The sequence below is a fragment of the Hippopotamus amphibius genome, chromosome 12 (genome assembly GCF_030028045.1).
Source record: "Hippopotamus amphibius kiboko isolate mHipAmp2 chromosome 12, mHipAmp2.hap2, whole genome shotgun sequence".
NCBI classification, from domain to species: Eukaryota; Metazoa; Chordata; class Mammalia; order Artiodactyla; family Hippopotamidae; genus Hippopotamus; species Hippopotamus amphibius.
In genome coordinates, this window is record NC_080197.1 from 58,356,970 (window position 1) to 58,375,557 (window position 18,588).

General features: G+C 43.7%; 1 protein-coding gene across 6 annotated transcripts in view; it reads left to right on the forward strand.

The window, feature by feature from the left end:
* ITPR2 (inositol 1,4,5-trisphosphate receptor type 2) overlaps positions 1–18,588 on the forward strand; it is a 489,465-nt gene that overhangs the window by 437,874 nt on the left and 33,003 nt on the right. The window lies entirely within an intron of this gene.

Genomic DNA, 18,588 nt, shown 5'->3' on the forward strand with positions numbered 1-18,588 from the left:
CAGAATCTAATATTGTTTCTTTTCCCCCACGAATCCTTTTCTGCCCTCTCTCCCTTCTCAATTAGGGAAAAAGGTAATCATTTTGAGGCTATGCACTTACAGTTATCATTTATACATTCTTGATTTCAAGAGGCTGAGACTGTTTGTGTGAAACATTTTGTTTCTGCTTGCTAAGGGAAAATCATATAAAGCATTACATTTAAAATGTGACCTCATACTGCTATATTTTATCAAAGTTTGAGTAAATTTAATTAATATGTATTTATCAGGCATCCGTTATGTCCCTTGGACTAAAAGATTTCGGGGAACACGCTGAAGAGTCTGAAACATTCCTCCTCTGCCAAGGAACTTAGAGCTTTCTAAGAAGAGGAGGGGAGTAAGACACCAGAAGTAGAACAGACTAAGCACCCCAAGAGCAGAATAGAGGAAAGTCTGTGAAGGCTTAAAGATGTACAGCGATATCCAGCTGGAAGGTGGTAGAAGGAAATTGCTCTGTGTGTGTGTGTGTGTGTGTGTGTGTGTGTCTGCATGAGCATTACATGAGACAGGGTAGAGTTTGTGCAGATGGAGAGTGTCTGCTGGATTAAGAGTAAGTTCCTATAAGCGGCAGCAGCCTGAACAAAAGCATAGAAATGGGACATTCACACACCCGGGGGATAGTTAATTGCCTGGTTTCACTGGCATACAGTTTATTTGTAAGGAAGCTCTGAGAGATGTGGCCCAAAGAGTAGGTTGGACTTTTGAGTAAGAAGTGTAGGTATTTGGACATTACTTTCTCTCAGCAGTGGGAAGCCATTGAAGGTTTTCCCTAAGGGAATAATGCGGCCCGGGCAACAGTACTCAGGCAGAGGTGCATAGGCTGGTCTGGAGAAGGGAAAGCCGAAGTCAGAGGTGGTATCTGGCAGTTGGTGAGATTAGGAGGGGGGCGTGGAGGAGCAGGGGAGAGGAGAGGACTGCGAGATGCGCTGAGACAGCCAACATTGTGAGCCGGCTCCTTGGGAGGAAGATGGTGGACAGGTTTCAGAAGGTCTCTGTTAAGGGGAGAAACCAGTCACAGAAGAAGACTTGTTGATTTTGAAGTGAGACCAGAAGCGGAGTCATAGGTTGGGAGGGATGGTGTAGTGACAACAGCATGAGCCATGAAGATCCGGACTCAAGCCCTTGTGGCTCCAGCACATGTCTGCTGTGTGGTGTTGATGTCTTGGGTGAGTCTTTGAACATCTCTGAGACTCTGCCTCCTCACCTAAAAGGCAGACTATTGGTGTGAGATCAGTGAGCTGACGTGTAAAGTGTCCAGCTCATGGTAGGTACTCAGAAAGTGACAGATTTCACTGAGATCGTCCACATGGAATGACAATTGAAGCCGTCAGGTTAGGGAGAGGTGGGAGAAGGGAGACATGTAGAGAGAGGAGAAGGGAGACATGTAGAGAGAGGAGAAGAGAAAGCCAAAGACAGAACCTGGGGGATCTCCTGTTCAGGAAAAAGGAGGAAGACAAGTAAAATAAGTAGAAAAGAGGACACTGAAAAGGGTAGAGGAACCAGGGAGTGGAGTGTGCGAGAAACCTAGAGATGAGTATTTCCATGTCAAGCGTTCACAGCATCAATTTCTGCAAAGAGGAGACAGATCCAAGCCTTTGGATTTTGTGATAAGGAAATCACCAGGTGACTTCACCTGGTGCTGGAAAGGAAATCACTGTGAGAGAAGACTGCTGCGAAAATGTTGACCCATCTTTAGCTTTCACATTAAAACCAGCATTTTGCCGGGCTCTTGTACTTGAATTTTTAAGACATACTGATCCATGTGTCTGTCCATCCTCTCCTGTCGGCGCTTTCTCCAGAAGCAGGACAGGAGGGAGGAGAGCCCACAAGTTTATTCCAACATGAAGTGTCTCATTCTCATCCAAGCAGTGCACATCCAAGAGAACAGGCACTGGTCCTGGGTTTTAATGGGCAGGAGAAGGAAGAGTGATATTAAGCTTTGGAAGGATAGAAACAAAAAGTCATTCACCTGTGAGAGTGTTCATTTACTGAAATAGCCTTTTTGGAAAACTTCTGAAAATCTGTAGCTGATGAACCCAACTTGGAAAATCTGTTACTTCAAGCTCTGCGGAAATTATGGCCTCCTAATCTTGATTCTCCTAGAGAGAGAAGATTTTAGAGCACAGGGCAGGTCGAAGCGTGTCTGTAGCTCAATGCAAAGACTATGTTTTCTCTCCCTCCAGGTCAAAGGTAACTACTCTTAACAGTTTAGTAGAAAACCTTCCATTTTCCTTCCACTTTTATTTTTGATCCTTAAAATAGGTGCATTTACTAAGTTGATTTAAGCACTTGTTTATCAGTAGAGCTTTAGAAGAAGTCTTTAATTCTTCGTAATTGACATGGTTTTTACCATCAAGGATTTATGCAAAAGAAAATAAGGAAGTTCCTCATATTTGTTCACAAAACAACTCATCTGAATTCTGCTGCACTTTAAGTAAACCTGGTTTTTACATAGGGGCCCTTAGTAAACGCTTCCTGTCTTCTGGTGAAATGAGAAAAACAAGAATGTAAGTTTGGGGCTGTTTCTCCCCTCTGTATATTTTTTCACCTCCAGTGCTTCAACATTATTCTTTATCACTATGTTCCATAAAGAATATTTATACTAATATGCATTATAACATACATTATAAATAAATTAATAGATTGCTTCTAGGGGTTAGAATCTTAGGAAATATATTTGTGCCTCTATATCCACCCAGTGACAGGATCAAGGCTATGAAATAGTAACAGAAACTTAAAGCTTCCTCACCCCAGCCTTCAAACCCTATACCAGACTGTTTGACTATCCACTGTCTGAGCCTTTGAATTAATATAAAGCCTCTTCTGGGATACTATTAGGGGAGATGTGAGTAGATCAAGGTATTCGGGGAATATATTTTCTTCTGGCAAACAAACTCATTTTTGATAAGAGAATTGATATTTTTAACTAGTATTTATTGGAGACAGAAAGTGAGAGATAGAAAAGGAAGGACCATGTAGGTAAGTAAAAATAATGAAAGAGAATGCAATAAACTAGAAGGAAAGGGCCTACGAGGATAAGTCCTGCAGCCTGTGCTAGTAATGGCCTGTGAGCATCACTAAGTCCTTTCGCTTCTCCCATTACCCAAAGGATGATACCAAAGAGGAACAAGCAAAGTAGAAATCATTAGAAAACATGCCCAAGGCTTTTAGAGGTTTCTCTAATATTTTGCAAACATTTTCAGATTTTCAGTTGCTCGTTTGTCGAAGTATTTAGTACTTAATTTGACAAACAGTGGGATCGAGACCAGAGGTACCTGAAGGGCAGTTACTGAGCGTGTTCAGAGACCTGCCCGTGTGCTCCGGTGTACTGGGCTGTGACCCAGACCTTGGCTGGCCACACCCCATGACCATGGTTTTGTGGGGACCAGTTCCTCATTTCAGTGCGTGGCACTTTTAAGTTCTTCTGCTTATTTGACTCTTGACTAAAAATTCTTTGTGGACATCATAGTGGTGTCAGCTGGGACAATTTAACTAATGTTTTTTGTTTCAGGGGAGTTTTGTTTTGTTTTCTAAATTTTTATTGGAATAGAGTTCATTTACAATGTTGTGTTAGTTTCTGCTGTACAGAAAAGTGAATCAGTTATACATATACATATATTCACTCCTTTTTAGATTCTTTTCCCATGTAGGTCATTACAGAGTACTGAGTAGAGTTCCCTGTGCTGTACAGGAGGTCCTTATTAGTTATCTATTTTCTATATAGTAGTGTGTATATGTCAACCCCAATCTCCCAGTTTATCCTCTTCTTCCCTTCCTTCCCGTCCCCCTACCCCGGTAACCATAAGTTTGTTTTCTAAGTCTGTGAGTCTGTTTCTGTTCTGTAAGTTCATTTGTATCATCTTTTTAGATTCCCCATATAAGTGATATCATATGGTATTTGTCTTTCTCTGCCTGACTTTCTTCACTTAGTATGATAATCTCTAGGTCCATCCATGTTGCTGCAAATGGCATTATTTCATTTTTTTTTATGGCTGAGTAATATTCCATTATATCTATGTACCACATCTTCTTTATCCATCCGTCTTGGATGGACAAAGAAGTAACCATTAGGTTACCTCCATGTCTTGGCTATTGTAAATTGTGTTGCTGTGAGCATTGGGGTACATGTATCTTTTTGAATTAGAGTTTTCTCCAGATATATGCCTAGGAGTGGGATTGCTGGATCATATGGTAGCTCTATTTTTAGTTTTTTGAGGAACCTCCATACTATTCTCCATAATGGTTGTACCAATTAACTCATGTTTTTGTTGACATAATAATTGTCTTGATACAAAAAATAATTGTAAGTTTCTTGAAGGCCACAACCAGGAATAGAGTAGCTTTTGTTCTGTATAAGACCAGGGCAGATGATATCTGTAATATATATGAAAAGCAGTTTGATAGACACTGAGTGCCTCTCATGTGCTAGCAGCTTATTTGATAGGTAAGGATACATAAGAAGTAATCTCAGGGAGCTCAAAACGTTTATTGAATGAATAAATAAAATAATGAGTGAATGAACAAATGAATGGTTTCTTCTTCGCCCTCTGGTAGTTAGATGTAATTTACAGAAAGATGCACCAAAATAGCTGCAGGAGTTGAAAACATGAATTTCTCATTAGGCAAATGCCATCGTTCCCCTCTTTTAAAGTCGGAAGATAAAGACGCAGCAGGGAGGTTATGCCACCTGAACCAAGTATAATGAATGCAGTATTAAAAATCAGATGGCTGATTTGAGAGACAGGCGATTTAATCTCCCTGTGGTCTCTCTCAGTGTTCCTCCCGTACGCGCACCAATCCTCCGGCGTCTGCCTGAAGCTGCCGTCCCAGCAGCGGGGCAGGCGTGCGCACGGGTGGGTTGTTCAGCCTCATTCACCCTTCCGAAGGAAGTCGTCCTTGCATAATCTATGAAGGCTCAGAAAGAGAGGGATCGTCCCTTTAGTGAGACAGAAGAGAAATCTAGTCACCCAGAAGGAAGGAAGAGAACGAAGAACTTTCCAGATGTTTCCTTTGTCTGGAACTCAAAATCAATCTTATTTAAACAGTATTTTTGAGCAGTAACTGTCTTCTAGGATGTATATGCCCCCCTCCTGCATTAGCACCATTGGCCAACTTAATTTCTGCGTTATTGTCATGGGTCCTAATTATGAAATTACATGTTCTGATTCTGTTATTTCCAATTTACGCTAATTGTGTCATTGGATCTAATTAAGCCAATTATGTAACTGCTCAATCTTTAAAACCTATTTTAAAGACGTTAGAACATAATAAGACGCTTTTAAAATGTTTACATTTCAAGGCAAGCTGGAAGCAGGAAGTTGTAGCTTCAGAATGCACAATTAAGAAGTAAGAGCTACATTCAAGGAGACACCACGTCTACTATCCACATTTTAAGTCTAGACATGTGTTTTCAATTTAAGAGGGATCTTTTTCAGTTCCCAACTCTGGGTTTCATTTTTGTTGTGGGATCTATCCTCTACATTATCCTCATTTCCTATTTAGTATTCATATGTATGATCCATTAGTTACCACATTTTTGTGCACATGTTAACGTCTTTTTAACCCTCTTCTCATTTTGCAAAATAGAGATAGAAATGGTGACTATTTAACTGTGTGTGTCTGTACACCGAGTCTTCATCTCAGAGACTGTCCTCAGCTCCGGAAGTAAGGGTGAAAGGATTTGGGCCAGATTGTTTCACATGAGATTCAGGGATGGACGTGGGATGGGGAATCAGGATGAGGGCAGGCGCGTGAGGTGTGGACTCTCAGATGTCATTGCCTGTTTCCTGAATTGGTCAGAAACTGAGTCTGCTGGTGTCCAGGTAACAGTCCTCAAAGCTTAAGAAGCCAGCGTGGCTCTTGTTGGTTTTTCTAATCCGTGTCTGAGGAAAAGCTCAGTGCAAGAAGGAAACCTGGGCCTCACATTCTGAGGTTTGACTTCCTAGGATTCTCAGGTACAAGATTGATGACTTCATTTATTCCCTCTGCACTTCACCTTACCCTTCGGTGAAGACAGTGTAGTCAGCCAGTCAGCACTCAGAATGGAACGAGATGAATTGTGTCTGGACCCTGGAGGCCTCCTGCTTGCCAGACCCTGCCCCGTTAGCCGCCGGATCTTGGGGAGAAGGGGGAGGCAGGGCTCCCAGGGAAAGAACCTGGGCAGAGAAGGCTGCAGGGTCATGGGGGTGGGGAGCGGGATGTGGAGGGCTTGGGACAGCAGGTAATTTGGCAACTGGAAAATACGGTAATAGTTTTAGCAACTAGTATAGCCGTATCTATGCAAACCCACTAAATAGCGACCCCATATATAATAAGACTATCCTTGCAGAGTTGCTACCAGCATTAAATCAAATCATACATACTAACAGTACTACGACTAATGGGACTTCCCTGGTGGTCCATAGTTAAGACTTCACCTTCCAGTGCAGGGGGTGCGGGTTCAATCCCTATTTGGGGAACTAAGATCCCACGTGCCTCGCGGCCAAAAAACAAAAACAGAAAACAGAAACGGTATAGTAACCAAGTCAATAAAGACTTTTAAAAAACTGGTCCACATCAAAAGAAATCTTTAAAACAAACAAACAAAAGACAACAACAAAAAAAGTACTACAACTGGTATCAACTGACATTTGAGGAGCACTGTGTGCTCGATGCTGTGCTGTTTGACGTGCATGATCTCCTTAAAGGCCTTGTGTCACCCCGGGAGGCAGTCTGTTACGATTATTCCCATCCTGCACATGAGGAAACTGAGGCTCAGAGGGCACTGGTAGCTAGCCCCCAGATCGCACAGCCTGCGGAAAGGGATGCTGTGTCGGTTACGTGCGGGGCACGTGCACGTGGCCAGCGTGCGTGCTGTTGTTCCACTCTGCTGTTGGTCATGTAAAGCTGGCAGCAGTGCTTCCTACGAGGCGCGTGCCGAGCACAGACCTCATGCTCTACAGAAGAGGGACCACAAACGTGCCCTGCAGGCTGGGGCTGCGAGCAACCTGGCTGGGAGACAGGAAGACAGCGGACAAGCCTACAATGACAGGAAGGCCTGAGAGGAATACAAATAGGAAAACTGTCCTTGTTCAGAGCTGGCTGGCAACTGCAAGCTTCCTGCAAAGATTAAAAGGGTTACAACTACAGTTATTATAGTTGCAGGCGAGAAAGAGGCTACAGAACATTTCCATTTAATCTGACAAGCATTTAGTAGGAAGGCTATGCACAAGGCACTGATGGAAACAAGAATAAAACGTCATCACTGCCCGTATAGAACCACAAGGTGATAGAAAGAGCAGCTATGTTCACCAGAAACTGCAGTGCAGATCAGAATTCCCATGAGAGGGATAGCAGACGTTCAGACACATAGTTAGGGGCAGAAATCGTAAAACAGATTATACCAGTACGCCCCTGATTTATTAAAACCCTTCGGTGGTACTTAGAATAAAATTCCGACTCTTCCGCGTGGCCGCCTTCTGCCCTCTGGCCCCAGCCTGCCTCACCAATCTGTTCCATCCCGCTTTCCTTAGCCCACCGCAGGTCAACCACAGTGGCCCTTTTCTTGTTCTCGAAAGTGCCACACTTTCCCCCGATCAGAGCCTTGGTGTGTGGGTGCCCTCCATTTGCAGTTGTTGTACCCCAGCTCTTTCCACGTTTGACACCCTCCCTGACACCCCCATTCCAGCTACTTCCTTTCCTAGTACCCTTTAAAACACAGATGCATCTGACTTAATATTGTTTCTCTGCTTCCTGACATGCTTGTTCCTCTCCACCATGACTCTGGTGTCTTGCGTGTCTGTTTTGTTCCCTGCTGATTCTCGCCCCCTAAATTAATGCCCAGCACACAGCAGGCACTCAGCACAGGGCTGTTGAACAAAGCGAATATGGCATGAGGCGCTGGAGCCCGGGTGACAGGACAGTCCTTTCTGGCCGAAGGCTCCAGGGACAACTGTACAGAGAAGATGAGGAGGAGAGTTGCACCTTAGAAAACGAGGAGGATTTTGCCGGGAGGGATGGAGGGGAATATCTTCCAGGTGAAGTGTGTATCTTAAAGGGAAAGGGTGAGCAGAGAAAAGGAAGGGAAACTAATTCAGTGTATGCTGTGTGCGAGCAGCTTTGCATGGTATCTTATTTAATTTACCTGTTTTAGGTACATCGAGGCACAGAGAATTTCATGACTTATCCAAGGTGCTTAGTAAATAGGGCTTGAACCAGGATCCAAACACACATTTTTCTGGGGCCTGTGGATGTGATTTTACCTTTACCTGTGCCATCTCCTAGTGAAGAATCAGGTAGGATGACTAAGGTCAAGTATATATAAGTCCAGTGTTGGAGAAAAGGTAGGGGAAAAACCCCAACTGAAAGACATCCTTTGGAAGGAAGAAAGCTCTTTCTGCTTCTCCAATACATATTTTAAGGAATTAGAATCCTTAGTTTTTAAGCTGCAATAGTTGAGGTATGATCCAAAATGCCTTGAAAATGCAGACCAATAAATCCTTTTCCATCAGTTAAAGATTTACTCATCTTATGAACACAGGCTCACAGGCTGAGTGCTTACTGTGCTCCGGGCACTGGGCTGCCTAGGGATTCAAAGCAGCAGACAGAGAAATCAGATAAAGGAGTGGGGACGGCACAGGCAGCGGTGGAGGCTGCTGCGGAGTGGACGGCCTGGTGGGGAGGCTTCACGGGGTCAGGCCTGCATGCTTGAGTGAGTCCGTAAATGAGGTTGGAGCAGGTAGAGGGAGCATGTTGGCCTGTCTAGGGAAAGAGTGAGGCTCTCCAGGAGGAAGTGTAACCAGGAGCCAAGATCACAAGGTCCTTGGGTGCTTGGAAGTCTCTACTTTACCCTGAAAGCTAAGAGAAACCCCTCAGAGATATTAAACCAGAGAGAAAAGGTCAGATGTGCATTTTAGAAAGTAGGTTCCACGGCAGCGTAGGAAATGTCTTCAAGGGGGCCAGCCTGGGGCAAAAAACAGGTAGAAAGCAAAAAACAGGTAGAAAGATTTCCTTACCTAGCAACCATGATGAGAGCTGGCATGAAATGCCACTGGGGATTGAGAAGAAGTGATAAAGGTGAAAAGATTCAGGCAGAAGACTTACTGAAGGTAAGAGGAAGGAGGTTTCAGTCTCTGGCCTTGGGTAGTTGGGGGTGGTGAGTTGAGCAGTGGGGCCCAATCCAACTCCTAGGGTTTCTGCAGGGGCCAATTGAGGAGATGTGATGATCTCAGTTTGCCTCGTGGTGTCCAAGTACACAGGAACAATTTGGGCTTTGAAGTGCGTATGTCCAATAAGAAACTGACTAGATGGGTCTCCAATTCCCACAAGGAGTTAAAAAAGATCAGCGACCGCAGGGGAAGATTTCTGGAGCATAGAACAGTGCCTGGTATATAGTAAATACTGAATAAAGATTTGTTCAGTGATCATAAAGTTTATGCCCCACTGGAGTATACTTGATAGCTGACATCACGGACTTGGATGAAGGTCTCCAAAGGAAAATTATACAGAGAGAGTAAATCAGAGAAACATCCTCTTAGACAGACAGGCACAGAACTATAACGGTTATTTAATACTGACAGTAACAACTAATGATAATAATAATATTTAGGACCCACCATCTAGATTTCACTCCTCAAAAAGTAGAACCAAAAAGGAGAAAAACAACTTTCATAGGAGGACACCAAAATAGGAATTTAACTTTTCATCAGTCAGGAGCCGTAGAAGTGTTTTGGTCCGTTTGTGACTATCTTGTAACCCAACAATGATTAATAAGTTTCAGTATGGAATTATGCCACAAACCCAAATGTTCAGAGCAAAGTGATTTGGATTTTGTTCAATCTACAGAAGCCTCTCTGAAAGGGTGACCCATCCTAAGGCATTTATTTGAAACTTACAAAGGGATGCTCACAGCTCTGATTCTCATAACCTTAATAAAAAGATTTCTTCCTGCTGTGCGGAAGAAAATTCTTGTTTCCCAGTTCTAGTCATTACCGTAAGATCTTGTTCAATTCTCAGTTGGCTTTCTGGAATAATAATGTCCACATTGTTAGGACTGATACATTTTACTCACAAATTCTGGCTTTCTTCCAGAGAGTAACAGATGCCATCAAAATGTAAGTTGTGGGAATGAGAACTATATACCGTAAAGCCACACAGCTTCTGTCTAATGGTTTTTAATAGACCGGCATAGCCTGTGCCGCAGCACGAGTAATTAGTCAAGATAGCAATTAAGCTGGAACACTGCTCTTGTGTTAGGGAAGGTTATCAGGCAAGCTAGTTTCCATCGGATTTCGGACTGGTTTTATCTAAGGGAATTCCTGAAAAATACTTGCTGGTTTTTACGAAAATGATTCAGCACTTGTATTTCAAAGATGAGTCACTGAATGTCATGTTCGTGGAATCAGTTATTTTTATGGGGACTTAGAGATCAAGGTGTTTTGAAATAATAGCATCTGGGGTAGGTCGCCCCACTTCTGAGTCGTCTTTCCTCACCTGTAAATGGGGATCCTTCTTCTCTTTCCCAGGATTCCTGGATGTATTCAGCAAACCCACGTTTATCCTTGTGTCTAACATGGTGTCTGGTTCCTGGTCATTGCTCAGGAAATGTTTGATCCTTCTCATTTAGGTCTCCACAGAGCATTGAGTAGGGTTCCCTGTAGCTGATCCACTTTGCTGTACATTATAAACTAACACAATATTGTAAAGCAACTCTCCTCCCTCGTACTTAAAATATTGGCGTCTTAAAATAATATGGCTACATTTAAATAGTGCTTTGCAGATTCAGAGCATTCTTAAGGCTTTTAATGTTCAAACCCTCTTCTGATTCAGCATCATGTTCCTCTTAGAGGTCAGGCAATGGTCACCTTCATTTGTTCAATAAATACTACCTACCACGTCCTAGGCACTGTGTTAGCCCCAGGAAACGGGGGCAGAGCAGAGCAGGACAGGCGTGGCCCGTCACCGAGTTTCCTGTTTAGAACAGAAAGCAGATCCTAAACAAGTCACCACAGTTTTTACATAGTGAATGTTACCACCAAGACAGGCCGGGCAGAGGGACCTTCCTATCTTCTGGCCTGACTCAAACTCAAGTCCATTTGGCATCTGTTTTCTTTGTTATGTGAAACTGAAAGTCGGGAGCTCACGTAAACATTGAATTGCTTGAACCATTGAATCCATTTGAGCTCTACAAGTGATTTTAGGATGGATCTTACCACAAAGAAGTATGGTGTGATACCAGCAGGAGAGTCCCAGAGAGGACACGGGGGCAGGGCTCTTGTGGCAGGAGTGGCAGGAGCTGCCACTGAGTCAACGAAGGTGCTGGGAGAACAGATCTTGTCTCGCTTACTTCAAGTTCCCCCTGGAGGGTAAGGAGGGAGCGAGCTTTGCCTTTATCTAGGCTCTGTGGTGGGAGCCACAAAGGAAGTCTGTTTCATTTCCAAAGGGTACATTTTAGGTTTCTTCAGGTGAAGAACTTACAGCATTGTTCAGTCGTGTAATCACCTTTTTCATTTTTTCCCAACATTTGAAAAAGTTCCAATAAAAAGCACAAATGTCACTTTAGGAAGAATATCCGTCTGCATTGGTGGTCTGCTGTTGTTATTAACTCTTAAGAAAGAGTTCAAAGTGTTTGTGTCATTCTATGAGATTATTGATTTAGCATTTCAAACACAACTGACATAAAAAACCACCAGTTCACCAGGATCTGAAATTCAAAAACAGCACAATTCAGGGGTGGTTTATTTGCAGAGGTGCTTTTAACTCAACAGAGAGATAATTACCAGGAATTTTCTCTCGCCAGCTGGGTACCACGCTGTGGTATAAAGGCCCTTGGCCCTGGTTCTCCCTGTGGCTTTGAGAGGAGACTTGACTACCATGCACAGCAACTCCTCATTCACAATGAGATTCTAAGTGGTTTCCAAAGTCTCTTCATCCCAGTTCTAAAATGCTGACAACTCTAATACTTAAAAGATTTCTCTATACTAAATTTTGAGGACGTTAATGTTTGTATTCTATTACAAGCTGCAAGCAGTTACGGTAGGAATTTTGGAGTGGTCCAGATTCGACTGGTTCCGTTTTCTTCACCGGGAGGACTGTGTGTGGACTGACCCCTCCCCCAACCCTTGCTGGAATCTGGCTGATAAACGGTAGATCGGGGTCCCCAACCTCCGGGCCACAGACTGGTACCGGTCGGTGGTTGTTAGGAACCAGGCCGCACAGCCGGAGGTGAGCGGCGGGCCAGCGTGTGAAGCTTCATCTGTTTCTACAGCTGCTCCCCTCCGCTCACATTACCGCCTGAGCCCCGCCTCCTGTCAGAGTTATGGTGAGCTGTATACTTATATCATTATATACTACAATGTAATAATAATAGAAATAAAGTGCACAATAAATGTAATGCACTTGAATCATCCCGAAACCAACCACACCACCCACCCCATCCATTGAAACACTGTCTTCCACAAAACCAGTCCCTGGTGCCAAAAAAGGTTGGGGACCACTGCGGTAGATGGTCTGCTGTCCACATGATGACACGTCCATGCTGCTAGGATTCCCCAAAGGACAACGCTGGTTAGGACCAGACCGTGAATTTTCCTCTAAGACCTGGAGCCTCACCTCTGAGAGAAAACTGAGCTGTGGTTCCCGTGGGAGGTTGGGACATTTCCCCTGTCTCAGCTGCACCTGTGCTGCAGGGCCTCGGAGGACACCTGTTTCCTGAGCTGAGGGCCTGGTACCATTTGGAAGCACTAAACCCAGTTTGAAATATCATTTTAGCAGACATAGTGCCAACAGATATGTAAGATAACTCATTTTATTGGAGAGGATAAAAGGTATTGTTACTTAAGAAAATCATGCCTTCCTCACTTTGTTCCCTAGTGCCTAACTCACTTGTGCCCAAGCACCTGAGGCTGAAATAAGAGTGTGGAGTGTTGAAAGGGAGTTACTGGAAGGATGCTGTGTGTGAGAGAGACACAACATGGCATGGTGTTTAGACACGGACTAGGGGGCTCCTGCAGGTACTTTAACCTTCCTGTGTCTCAGTTTCTTCATCTGAAAAATGGGTAATCATACCTACCTCTTTGATTTTTATAAGATTAAAGTTAATATTTATGCAGTATCTGACACATAGTAAATGTTACATGAAAATTTAAAATACATATGTGTCAGGACTTCCTAGGTGGCGCAGTGGGTAAGGATCCGCCTGCCAATGCAGGGGACACAGGTTCGAGCCCTGCCCCAGGAAGATACCACATGCCACAGAGCAACTAAGCCCGTGCCCCACAACTACTGAGCCTGCGCTCTAAAGCCCATGAGCCACAACTGTTGAGCCTGAAGCCCATGCATCTAGAGCCCGTGCTCCGCAACTACTGAAGCCCATGCACCTAGAACCTGTACTCCGCAACAAGAGAGACCACCACGATGAGAAGCCTGTGCACCACAATGAAGGGTAGCCCCTGCTTGCTGCAACTAGAGAAAGCCCGTGTGCAGCAACGAAGACCCAACACAGCCAATAAAATTAATTAATTAATTAATAATATATGTGTGTGTGTGTGTCTGAGGATCAGAATAGCATTTCAAGGCTCAAGAAATTATTATGTTCAACAGCTTTTATATTTAGTGCCTACCATGTTTGTAGCAATGGGTTAGATCATATAGGAGAGCACAGACAAAGGAGAGATGAATTCCCAGCTGTCAAGAAGCTTGGGCCTAATTTGGAGAGCATAATGTATGGTCATGAAGGTTGGTTGATAACACCAGGTGGCAACGTTTGATGAGCTGCAGATGAGGAGTTATCCTGCAGGTTGGGGACAGGATGCTGTGTGTAAAGGAAAGAAGCAGATTTGAGTAATGATATCAAAGTGTAGGTGGACCCATCCCCAGATGAGGTTGTGGTGAATGGTAGCAGTAATTCATTGTTCAGGTTAAAGAGTTTCTGTATGATCTTGCAAGCAAATGAGAGACATTGGCAGCTTCTAACTAGAGAAGTTATGACTTTTTTAAACGGGATTTTTTTAATGGAGTGTCATATAGTTCATAATAGGGTGTAGTGAAAGGGAAAAAGGCTAGAGGAAGTAAAACCAGTGAGCATTGCTCTGATGGAAAATGTGATGGAAGGAATCTGGAATAGAAAGGAAGGGTGTGTTGGGATGAAGACTGGACCAGGAGTAAGGATGGGCTGTTGTCCTCCTACCCAGCAACCAGGCGGTCTTGCCCCCCACACCTGCCTCTCTCCCTGTGCCCGGCCTGCCTAGCTTTTTTCCTGAAGTTTCCAATTCTGTCAACCTTGTCTCCTGCTGTTCCCTTCATCTGGAATGCATATCTTCAGGAACTAAGATTCTCATTCCTGGCCAAGCCCACTAAGACCCCAGGCCTTTTATAAGAGCGCCTGGTTATATTTTTACACAGTTCTCACCACTGTCTGAAACGATTTACCTTGTGAATGTGTTACCTTTTTTTGGTCTTTGTTTCCCTGGGAACTGGACTCTTGACTGTCCTGCTCACTGTTTTCCCAGTACCTAGAACAGCTTCTGGAATAAAAAGGATCTCGACAAATATCTATTGAATAAATGGATAAACCACTGATCTCTGAGGTCCTTTCATACCTGATTTTTGACTCTCTGGTTGTGCCTGACAGATGAAAGAAGGAAACAGCTGACAGCGGATTTAAGAGAAAGGAAAATAAGATTAAGGTTTCAGGTTTGGGTGACTAGACAAATCCTTTTTTCCCTGAAATATCAGTAATTAACCCCTCCCTCCAAACATGCAGGGAAACAGTGATTTTGGTTATCACCTCATTCCATGTATGATGACAATGGGCCGTCCATCCTGAGGCTAAAACTGGGGCCCAGGAGAGTAAACTGACCAAAACTGAAGATGAGTTATGCAACTCATCTATGAAATTCATGCTGCTAACTGGAGGTCATAACAAAGATTGATTTATTTAAACTATTAGTGTAGCTATTGATATTTTAGTGAAAACCCTACATTTTCATTCAAATAACCTAAAGGAATATTTTAAGAGCTTTTAGCATGGTAAATCAATGTTAACATGTCATAGTTACGTGAATTTGCTCACTGTTTAGGACAGAATGGTGGTGGAACTAAAGGACCCCCTTTTTGTTAGGACCCGACTGTGGATAAATCTTTCTCCCCAGGTCCATTCTGTCTTGTGCAGCCATGGTGACCTGGGATGCTATTCTGATACCAGCCATTATATTGCAATACAATTCTTTTTTTTTTTTAATTTATTTATTTAATGTATTGGCTGCATTGGGTCTTCCTTGCTGCACGCAGGCTTTCTCTAGTTGCAGTGAGGAGAGATACTGTTCGTTGCTGTGTGTGGGCTTCTCATTATGGTGGCTTCTCTTGTTGCGGAGCACAGGCTCTAGGTGCGCGGGCTTCAGTAGTTGTGGCACACGGGCTCAATAGTTGTGACTCACGGGCTCTAGAGCACAGGTTCAGTAGTTGTGGCACACGGGCTTAGTTGCTCCATGGCATGTGGGGTCTTCCTGGACCAGGGATCGAACCCACGTCGCCTGCATTGGCAGGCGGATTCTTAACCACTGCGCCACCAGGGAAGTTCCTGCAATACAATTCTGATGGTAACCACCCAGAGTTACTCTGACCCCACAGGTTACACGCCATTGTCCCCAACAAGACTGCCCTGACTTCAGATGCCAGCTGCACTTTGGGTGTTCCCAGGCCACCTACACTTCTGACCATAAATTCAGAGATTCCTATGAGCCCTTCAGGTTTGGTAATTCACTGGAGTGGCACATGAGACTCAGCGATGCACTATACTTACAATTACCATTTTGTTATAAAGGACTTAGATGGGAAACAGCCAAATGAGATCTGGGTGGGCTGGCTTCTGGGCCCTCCCTCTGTGGAACAGGCTGCATTGTCCTCCTGGCACAGAGATGTGTTCGCCAGCCAGGAAGCTTCACTGAGCTTTGGTGTCCAGAGTTTTTATTGGGGTTTCAGTCCATAGGCATGGCTGGCTTTTTGTGACATTTGCCACATGATTGAACTCCATCGCCAGCCCCCGCCCCGCCCTGGAGGCTGGGCTGACTCAAAGCCCCAACCCTCTAATCACATGGCTGTTGTTTCTGGTGACCAGCCCCCATCCTGAGTTATCTCATCTCTCAACATCCACTGAGGTGTGGCCCAAGGGGCTCATGAATGACAAGTACACTTCTATCAGATTAGAATCTCCCTCTCTAGAAGCAGGGACAAAGACCAGTCACATTCCTTATTATACAGCACATGTATTCCCCATTTTCCACATGTGCGTTTGTTGCATTTTTTTTTTTAGCAGCTAATTGGAAAGGAGTTTTAAACCTTAATTGGACACTAGGACTACTCATTCCTCTATCTCACTTATACACAATGTACACTCCATCAAAGTACTTCATCTACACCGTCCAATGAAATAGATACAAAGCTACTATTCCCAGAACTCCCACCACTCTAGTCCAAATAACCTTCCACTCTCATTTAGACTGTCTCAGGTGCCACTGAACTGGTCTTTCTGCTTCCATACTTGCCCCCTTCCTGATTATTCCTCAGGGAACAAGGTGATGAATTTTAGAATGTAATTCAGAGCGTGTCACTTCCCCGCGCAGAAGCCTCCACTGGCTTTCTAAAGTACATAGTATAAAAGTCAGACTTCTTGTGCAGGCCTATACACTCAGCCACCTGCCATCCCCTGCCTCTGCCTCATTCACTGGCTCCAGCCACACTGGCCTTGCTCTTCCCATACTGCGCCAAGCCCGTTTCTGCCTGAGGGCCTTTGCGTTTGGTTTTCTTTTGGCCCGCAACACTCTACGTATTCTTTCACATCCTTCATGTTTCCGCTCAAACATCACCATCTCAGAGAGTCTTTCTCTGGTCACCTTTTCAAAAGGAGTCCCTTCCCCTGACTATATCATTCTTAATCCTCTTACCCTTCTTATTGACTCCCCCAAACACTTACTGCAATCTGACATGATATTGCATATTTATTTTTCATTGTATGTCTTCCTCATACGTACATAACATAATCTGCATTAGGGCATCAAATTTTTTTTTTTTTTTGGCACACGGGCTTCGTTGCTCCGTGGCATGTGGGATCTTCCTGGAGCAGGGATCGAACCTGTGTCTCCTGCATTGGCAGGCAGATTCTTAACCACTGCACCACCTAGGAAGCCCCGAATTTTTTTTTTAATTCATTGCTGTATCATCAGGATTCAGAGCAGTGGCTGGCACATAGTAGGTACTCAGTAAGCACCTGCTGAATGCATGGATGACTGAGTGAGCAAACAAATGAAAAAGAAATAGGAAATTATCTCTAGTGGCTAAGCTTAGGTTCCTAATAATGCAGGTGATGGCTCGTGAGCAAAATGGGATCGTAAGAAAAGCACAGGCATTAGACTGTCTGAGTTCACATCCCAGCTTGGCTGCTTCCTAGCTGTGTGACTTTGGGCAATTTGCTTAACCTCTCTGCCTCAGTGTCCTCCTCTGTTAAAAAAGAAAAGAAAAGAAAAAACTGTAATCTACCTTAACACTTAAAACTATGTTTGAAGACCTCTAATAATGAGGAAACTACTCCCTCCCAATATTCATAACTCTCCAATATACACACATTCAAGTGCAACCTTGGATCAGAGGATCCCACGAGTCTAAAATAAATCTCGTGGACATAGAAGACTGAATTAGAGACTAAGAGACGTGAGAGAGATTGGCCATGTTTCTTAACCTCCCCTTGCTTCCCTGTATGAAAAACAAGAGAGTTGAATTAAACTATCAAAAGACCCTTCGAGCTCTGATAATCTGTGGTTTTATAAGCAAAGCTATGAGTCTGGACAGACTTGGAAGCCAGAGGTGGATCAGAGAATCACACACCAACCTTGAAGAAAAGTAGTGGCACTCTCTTTCTTATAAGGCTCTGCTCATTCAAATGGTCACCGAGGAGTCCTACAGCGTCAACTAAATTTTCTTTGTGGGACATAAAAAGTCACTGAAAAGCGTGGTTCCGTTGCTTATGATTAGGTGGCCAGTTCTGGTCTGTGCAGAGAAATGGCAACAAAAATGGAGCTGAAGGTGGAGTCAGTGCCCATGTCAGCATCTCTTTTCTCTCTTACTTTTTCTCTGATGAAGTACTACCTAAGAAGGAAGAAAAATTAGTTTATATCATTAGTGAAAGATGGTACTGTCTAGATTGAAACAGTGATGGAAACATGGGCTAACACATGTGAATGCAGTTTTTCCATCTGGCAATACACAAATTATTTAATCTGTTCAAATCATACTAACATTGTCTTCTCAGAATACATAATCGGTTCCCTACTGCTCATTCTTAATTTTGTCCAGGTTTGGTTCATTTACCAGATTTCTTCTTTTCACATAATATCCTCGTTTCATTAGTCTTCTTCATCTGCATTTAGCGTTTTTGTCAGATTTTTATATTTGGTTGCAAACCTGCTTCATGAAATCCTACCCTTTCCTATCTTCATCTTGCATCGCTCTCTTATTCTCAGTAGTTTTGTGGATGTGAATGTGATAGAAGCTAAGATCACATCATCTTTAATAAAGGAG